We start from the raw sequence: 9,281 nt of genomic DNA on the forward strand, positions 1-9,281 counted from the left end.
AGTGAAGATATTATTTATAATTTACATAACAAAATGTACCTCTAGGCTTAAAAGGGATGAGTAATAAATTTTCCTTGTTAGAAATTAAATGTCAAGTTTTATATACAAAGTGATCATGACAACATAAATTAGCAAGATACAAACTGAAGATATTGTAAAGGATTGCGGCCATCTTTTAGCATTAAGTGGTGGAAAGCTATATTTCCATAAAGTTAAATCTCCCTAATACGCCTTCCTAAAAGCACATAAACATGTGTGCACATTTTTACCATTGGTTTGTACATCATTAGTGCTTTATAATAAGGTATGGAAAGCACATTTATTGTGAGTATAACTCAGACCTTTATTCTTATCACCTCTAATAAAGACCCCAAGAATTCTAGAAATCTTTACCCAAATGATTGTCATCATCTGTAAGAAAAGACATGGGACTCTTACCATCTTTTACCGGATTTCAGAAAACTGACTTTTCTACTTTCTCTAGTATGATAAAGTTTGATTATAGGATGTAAAAATGACAATTTCTATGCTGTATTCACTTTGCTTACACAGCCCTGTAAGCACACTTCCTTTACAGGAGTTATATTATTCATCTTACAAGTAAAATGTCTAGTAAGTATGTGCTAATTTCTGTTTCTCTTTGAAAAAGTCTTATATGTAAATTTCTTGTGAGTAGAAAAAGATACACATCTGTATAAGATGTAATAATCTTATTTAATTCATTGTTTGACACCATAAGATAGTTAAATCAGCCCGAAATTTTGAAGCCAGATGGGTCATGAAGAAGTAAGACGACATCATAAGTCTGCTGCTGGTTCACTATTGAAAGGCCCATTAGTTAAGGTTCTATGACTGACATGCATGATAATTAGGAAGCTTAGAGCATTCATGCTAGTAATAACAAACAAGAAAAGCTAGGCTGGTGGCAGAGAGGTCATTCTGCCCCTCAATTAACAGAGAGAGCCGCTGGCATCAAGAATGAGGAAGGAAGGGATGTAGAGAGGCACTTTGAATAATTTTGGAATACCTTTTACTTTAGTTTGAATGGGAGATGGTAAGAGACAACTGGGTGGCCAAGTAAAAAGCAAAATAATAGCTTTAGGTTCGGAGTCTTTCCTTGATTTCCTCTCAACAGCTCTGAGCATAGTCCTACCACAATTTGTAGTATAAAAACACAACTGCATTTGTATACATGTGTAAATTAAATAATTATTCTGTGGTTATTGCATGTCATGTTATTAAAACCATTTGGACCTTTAGTTCTATCAACAGTGATAACATAATGTTGGCTAAGTTATTCCCTTTATAGGAAATCTTGGAGTACTGATGGAATGCAACTTATTCTGTGGGAGCTCAATATAGACAAGAGTGTCAGGCAGGTAACAGGCCCTTTCCTTTGAGTGGAACGAGGTATGCCTCCTACCAGTACCCTATGGCATTCCAGAAGTGTACACTGGTGGGCCAACAATGGGGAGGGCCTTGAGATGACATCCAACCACAGGTTAAAAAGTGGATTAGGAAAAAAATCATGGCCTATAGGCAGATGAATTAGAAAACAGTACTCATCCTCCACATAGAGGTGGCCCCATAGCAGGCTGCATGGCTTGGCAAATGGAACATGGACTGGATTGCAGTCCCCTTGGCTGAAGACTTTATGCAGTGCACAAACTGCCTGAATATGGGAGCTACACCCTCTGAGGTCCTCTTGAGCGAACCTTTGCAGCTCATGCAACAAGGTGACCTGATGTTAACTTGTAGAGGAAAGGCAGTCTTTCATGTCCCTGGCAGACACTTAGAAGCTGTCCATGCTATTCCTTGGTAGGTCAAGAAGGATGAGGTGTAGATTAAGACTTAATCACAGTAGTTCTCAAAATCCAACAACTTCAAATAATTTTCAGATAAACTGCTGGAGAAGCAGAAATGACATTAAGCTCTTTTTTTTTTTTTTTCCCCACATGGAGAAAACAGGCCTCACAAGGTAAGATTTACCTAAATGTAAAATTTTGGGACAGATTTTTGATTTTTGGTCAACTTCCTCTTAGCTTCCTATGCTTCAAGGGCTCTTTTAGGACCTGAAGTACATATCAAATAGATATTATGCAGATTTTGTATAATGCTAGCTTAGGTATTATTTCTACATTATTATGATGCGATAGCCAAAAGCAGGATTAAAGTAAATACTACTTTTAAGAAATATAAATGTTAGTTCTAAAATGTAACTTGAAGCCTTGACACTTTTACAGAATAGATGCAGTTGCCTAAATTCATTTAAATGATAACATTTTGCCTACTGCAACACAAAAACATGATGGGCATTATCCAGAAAGCTTTTGCTGAACATATATGTAGTCACAGAATAAACAACCCAAGGCTGATTATAATGCTTTTTTCCCCATCCTCAGAAAATATTTAACCTTAGTTACATGAGCCCACTGCTTATGTACTGAGATACTGAAAAAGAATTTTTTAACTATAAGTATTGTCATATCAAAAGGGATACAGGTATCGGCATCATTTTAGGGACACGTTAGTGGTTTTCTAAGAAAGTGTGAAAGTGCATGAGTATGAATTGAGACATTTTTATTGGCATTGTAAGAAAGGACTCCTACATCATAAGTTTTTGGCAGCCAGGGGAAGCTTAGCTCTTTTTAAAAATTTCATTGAACAAAAACAATAGAATTAGAAAAAAACTCATTGCTCAGTGACAGACGCGTTACGCCTATGAAAATACAACTAAGATCTTAAAGCCATATGGAAATGTTATTGTTTGAGTTTTCCTTTTGTATATTTAAATGTCCCAGCCAACACAGGAAATTTCCATTCTAGTATCTAATAGCAGTATCTACAATGCATCCAATACTGTGGCACCTAGGGACAAACGGAAAGTGATGAAATAACTGATCTTCTGCCTGAATTATGAGAGCTGTAGGCTGTTGACAGAGTATTACTTGCTTTATGGTGATTAACTTCACCTCTTGGTCATTCCATTAAATTAGTCTTGGGGAAATCTGTCTGGATGTTTTGAATACAATTATAAATATAAAATAACCATTATGCATTCATCTCTATTGAATTGCAGTATCTGAAAATGAAGGTTAACTTTTATTTATTAACTCTTTGTGCTTTGGAAATTTAACAAAGACTAGACATTATATCAAGTGAGCTGCCTTTTCCAGTTTCACAGATAAGCTGACACTTTTCACTATAAAATATATACTCTGTATTTAACTCATAAAATGGATATTTCAAAATAAAACTAAATTCTGTTGAGGTATATCACATTACTAGAACTTGCATTGTAATTGCTGAAACATATTCTTGGTTGTGGGTTCAGTGTTTCAATAAGAATAACTGAAACTTTCTATACATGATTTAACATTCTAAAATTTTAAATTATAGAACTCTATAAGACAGAGACTATGTGTGTGTGTGTCTGTGTGTGTTTGTAAATTTCTTTATAATTTTTATAATTTTCTTTTTAAATTTCTACTTATTAATTTTCTATTGGATTAACAATGGCCAGTAAGAATGAGAGCCAAAAGTAAGTATACTTTGATGAGGACAAAGGATTTTCTCTGAGCGCTTCCTAGAGCTTTGTAAAATGCTGATTATTTTTTACACCTACATTTGTTTAACTTAAACAACTTTCAAAATCATGTATGCCATTTACTTTTTATCCTTTCTTTACATTAAAAAATGTTATTCCCTTAGGATATTGTCTGAGTGTTAAAATGACTAGTTCATTTTTTTTATTTTAATGAAAATAATTTACTTTGCTTTGTTCACAACACCTAATATATAATTAATCTGATCTTGCCATTTATCTGCATGCAAATATTTTAATGAGATCCCATAGCTGTCAAGTTAAATTTAACTTAACTGTTACCATAACACTCAAGGACCTTCATGAATTGGTTTTCATCCTACTTTTCTGATCAAATCACTTCCCACCCACCAATCCTCATATTTTACACTCTAGTAATAACATTTTCACTTCCAAGAAAGCCTTCCACTTGGCACGTGGGTGCCTTTGCACCAAGGCATATCCTTGGAAGACTTTCTATATCTTCCTTTATCACTGAGTATGGTGATTTTATTATTATCTGACTTCCACTAGATGGACTGTGAGTTCTCTGAATGAAAGATATATTCATCTTTGGACCACCTAGCAATAGTGGGTGCATGGTCAATACTGGTAAAGGAATGAATGAGTGAAATATAATCATGTAATTCAAGCTGTCAGTGCCTTCTGTATTAAGAGGTTCATCTCAACACTATGTTTTCTAAAATGATGAAAAAATCATTTGCAAACTAAATGATAAATTATCGGGAATCCAGTTCCTCTTATGGCAAATCCAGTTCCTGGATTATCACTTAGGTATTAAAAATCAAAGTTATGAATAGTTTCTGTCAATATAAGATGTTTTCATTAGTCTATGAAATAATATCTAATTATATTAGATATTGAAATAAAATAATGCAGAGAAAAAATAGAAAAGATATTCTGGTGCATTTTCTTTGGCAAATAATGTTTATTTTGGTACATGCATAGTACCTTTAAAATGTAAAAACAGGCCAGGGGTGGTGGCTCATGCCTGTAATCCCAGCACTTTGGGAGGCTGAGGTGGGTGGATCACGAGGTCAGCAGTTCGAGACCAGCCTGACCAACATGGTGAAACCCGGTCTCTACTAAAAATACAAAATTAGCTGGGCATGGTGGCAGATGCCTGTAATCCCAGCTACTTGGGAAGCTGAGGCAGGAGAATCACTTGAAACCGCAAGTTGGAGGTTGCAGTGAGCTGAGATTGTGCCACTGCACTCTAGCCTGGGCAATAAGAGCCAAATACCATCCAAAAAAAAAAAAAAAAAAGTAAAAACAGAACAAATCACACCCTTATATGTTCTTTCCTAGGTTAAATATATTCTAGAGGGTTTTAAAAGGTATAGGCATTTGAATACTGAAATGTTTTCCTCCGCTTGGACCCAAAGGCTTGGATATCTACTTATGATCTCAATATGGACAAGGGAAGCAGTGTCTAGAGGATCCCAGGACAGTCATAAGCTAGACAGACTTGGACTGGTGTGAAGAATGTGGAATATTGGCTTACTTTTTTTCCTTCAAAGTAGATCTGCTTAGGATTTCCTAAAAGCATGTTTAACTCTTCGTGTGTTTCAAAAGGGGTTACTGAATTTTGGGGTCCTCGTGCTATTTTATTTCATTAATCTATTCACTAGATCAAAACAATTCTTAAAGTTATGCAGTTAATGCTGATTCCACACACAATTCTCAGATATTTTGGAATAATACATTTATACTGCCTCTGAAGACTAAGATCACTTAAAACAGGTCTTTAATGTCAAAAGGAACCTTGCAGCAAACTGATCTACACTTCTGAAGTGCCAAAATAAATTTAAACCATTCCTCCAAATATTTTAAGATGACTTAGAATTCTAATGCAAAGTAAACATTTCTTTAACAAAAACATTTCAAGCCGTTTAAAAGAACTAATGACCAATGTTAAAATACAAAATGATATGTCAATTCAAATATTTCTAGAATTATCATTAGACTCAAAAGACTGTGATAGAAAGTGTAATAACTTACGTACATATGTTAAACTGTTGAAAAAATTTACCTGAGATCGTCAGCCTTCATTAGAGATTTTAAGGCAGTATTCATTTTAAAAGAGAGAATTTTCATCTCTTAGGCTTTTCATATCTTATAATAACTGACAATAATAAATTAATACATATGTATAATAAGTTCAGTTTGAGTTACCATTTTAAAACTTAGTTTGAGATGCTGATATAAAATATAATTATGATAAAAATTAGCTAGATAACCATATCCTTTTAATGTTTATTTTCCCACTTATTACAGTATTGGCAATTTAATATCTTACAACAGAATTAGAAAAATCACATCTTATACACAAATTTTGTACTGCACTGTGATACTTTGTTTGCTCTTAATATATTCTTGTGAAGTAGAATACTGCTATTATTATTCCTCTTTGCGTTGAAGATAAATTTTGCATGAATCTGTTTCCAATATTCTGTGCTTTGAACTTACTCTCATTTAATTCATGAATATGCTGAAAGATTAGAAAGCTCTTTCTGGCTATAAAATAGATGATATGAAGTCAGAAATGATGCGATCCTTGAAATTCTGTCCATCCACTTTATTTATGAACTGCAAAGGAAAATAATATCCAAAAGCCCAGAAATATTTTGGCATTGAAATGAATATGCACCCTATTAACATAGAGATAATTGAAAACTGTTGACTAAATACAGTGGAGTAGAGTTGGAAGAGGAGATCTATTCAAGCACAAATCATATAGGAGTTGTGTATTATTAGAATGACTATTTTACAAAATCAGCCATTTGAAATAAAAATAAGAGCATATCTAAATTCTTACATAACAGAATATAATAAAGCGTCCATTTGTATCCAAAGAAAACCTAAATAATCTCTAGAGGACATGCTGTATTTTGTGGAAATAAACTACATTAAGTCTCCTGAGCCATTCATGAAGGCAGTATGATGAGGAGGAAAGAAGACTTGAACCCCTGAGTCATTGATTCTAATCCTGGCTCTACCTAAATGGGCCATGTGACCTTGAGAAGTCACTTAACCTCTAAGCCCTTCAATTTTCTCATGTCGATAATTAAGAAGTTATGTTTAAGAATATCTAATATTTTTCCTGACCCTGAAACAAAAAGAATTTATAGTCAACCTGTATTCCGTAATGCTTAGCAATTGGTAAAACATATTTTAGGAAGTAATTAATGTAATTTGGGGAAAAATGTTGACCCTAGACAATTTGCTTTTTCAAATTGAAGACTGACAAGTTCTACATGTATAACTTCTTCTGATGCAGCATTTGTTAGATCAAAATGGTAGAAGGAAAAAATGAGAATAAAAAAATTCACTGGGCAAATATTTTCCTGTCTAGAGTTTTAAATGTAAATGGATGTTAACAACTTCTTCTCAGTGGTATCAGGGGAACCATCAGCCTGTCCATCACTTTACTCCTCCATTGCCTTTCCCTCAACCACAAGATGGGGGCTTGTTGGTAGGATTGCAGATATGACTAAGAATCTTATCTAAGTTATGTTAAAGAGAAAACTATAACTGTGTATATTTTTGTTGTGAATGTGTTTGGTTCTATTTTGTGCCTTTGTTTTTTATCTGGGTAGAGAAGGTGAAGCACAGTCCCTTAAGAAAGATGAGCCCCTGGCATCAGTGTAGGATGAGTGGAGCAGAGGAACAGGAATTTGTGAATTTGGGTGCATATGGGAGCATCAGCAGGAGAGGATGGGAGGACAGAAGAGCTCAAGTCATAGGGCAGTAATAGGGCCCAGGAAGAGAAACATAGCCACTGGAAATTTCTTGTGGCAAGGATAACTGAAAACGTTTTCTTAAATTGAGAGAGTGATTTGAAATATTTTTGTTGTAACCTTATATCCTTGGGGAGCAAAGTGAATTCCTTATAACTTCACCATTCCTCTGCCCCCGATGTTGCCTTTGCTCTGGCAAAGGTGCTCCTGGAGTCAGGTAAGAACCTCAAAGCTCTGAGCCCTCTGCCAAAGGCTGCTCCTTCCCACTCTATGCTCCTTGAATATTCTTGGCACCTTCTCCTCCTAAAGACACAGCTTCTTACTCTCCCTGTAGGCCTTAGAGGGGCGACCATTGTTTTGCTCACTTCCAGGTACCTTTGGATCTAGACATGGTGGGGCTGCCATGCTCCCCGCTGGCAACTACCAGACTCCTCTTCCTTTCTGTTCTGTAATCTCAGTTCTATTTTCTGATATCATCCTCTATATTTCCAGTCTTTTAGTACCATGAGACTAACAAGTCTTTCCCTTTAGCACCCTGAGACTAATAATTCTTTAACTCCTCAAGACCCTATAATCCATCAATCCTATCATCATTTTACTGTCTTTCCTGCCCCCATATCTTTACGTTCTTCCTATTGCACCTAAATTTCACGATCCACCACTTTCAGCTTCTTGCATACAACCTCAGGTCAAGCACTTACTCCTCTCCTACTTTATCATATTCACTTGGCAATTTCCAAACTCATTTCACAAGTACACTCACATGCTGTACATAGCTAGAGGGTAACATACCATCATAAGGACTGGTATCATCCTAAATTCATGACCATGAACTTTAAACAGACTATTACTCCAGATAATCAAAATACACATACCCATTCCATTCATTATCTAAGTGATTGATTCACATTTTCTTTTTTTCAAAATTTCAGTACTTCCTTCTCCACCCTCACTCTCAACCAGATAGCCTTTATTGAGAAAATAGTTTCAACTGTAAGTTCCCAACACCTATCTTTTCTCCTGTTACTAGAGATGAGTTGTCCATATTTTTGCCTAAAGCCAACTTCACCATCCCATCCCATCAAATCCCATCCCATCCCATCCCATCCCATCCCATCCCATCCCATCCCATCACATCTGGCGATCACTTCGGCAATTTTCAATTTTTTTTGCTCTTTCCTTTGCATCCCTAGCTTTTGTTTTATTCTAAAAAATGCACATTGGCAAACAATGTTGTATAATATGCCCTATTGAAAACAACAACAAACTCCTTTGACTCATATCCCTTCTTACCACTGCCATGTTTGTTTTATATCCCCTCTTACCACTGCCACATTTGTTTTCTCTTTTCAGCAACATTCCTGAGTTACCTAGAGTCTCTTTCTTCAATTCTTCTGCTATTTTCTCTTGAATCCATCCACACAGTCTTTTGAGACAAACACTTTATTAAAATTAGTTTTTATAGGATAACCATTGACTTTCATGTTTCAAATGTATTTCATTTATAAAATATAATGACTATAATATAACAGTCATTGTCAGGCTATATTATTTTTTATTTATTAGCAACTTTTGATACAGTTGATCATTCCCTCCTTCTTCTAATACTCTCTTCACTTGCCATACAGGAAAGCATTGCCTCCTGCATATCTTATTTTTTATTTTTTTCCTGCTATGTTGTTGTCTACTCATTTCAATAGGCTTTGCTTGTTTCTCCTCATCAATCCAAGCTCTAAATGGTGGCATACCCCAAGTTTCAATCCTCTAATAGCTTCTCTCTTTCTTCACTCAATATTAGGCTACAGATAAAGAATATATGGATGATATTTTTAGTTCTATAGATGTCTATTAGGTCTGCTTGCTGCAGAGATGAGTTCAATTCCTGGATATCCTTGTTAACTTTCTGTCTCGTTGATCTGTCTAATGTTGACAGTGGA

At 35.1% G+C, this 9,281-nt stretch overlaps 1 protein-coding gene across 1 annotated transcript in view; it reads right to left on the reverse strand.

Moving 5' to 3' along the window:
* The window catches only part of ADAMTS19 (ADAM metallopeptidase with thrombospondin type 1 motif, 19), a 293,732-nt gene that overhangs the window by 43,926 nt on the left and 240,525 nt on the right, over window positions 1–9,281 (reverse strand). The window lies entirely within an intron of this gene.

This window comes from Mandrillus leucophaeus, unplaced genomic scaffold (assembly GCF_000951045.1).
Source record: "Mandrillus leucophaeus isolate KB7577 unplaced genomic scaffold, Mleu.le_1.0 Scaffold221, whole genome shotgun sequence".
Taxonomy (NCBI): domain Eukaryota; kingdom Metazoa; phylum Chordata; class Mammalia; order Primates; family Cercopithecidae; genus Mandrillus; species Mandrillus leucophaeus.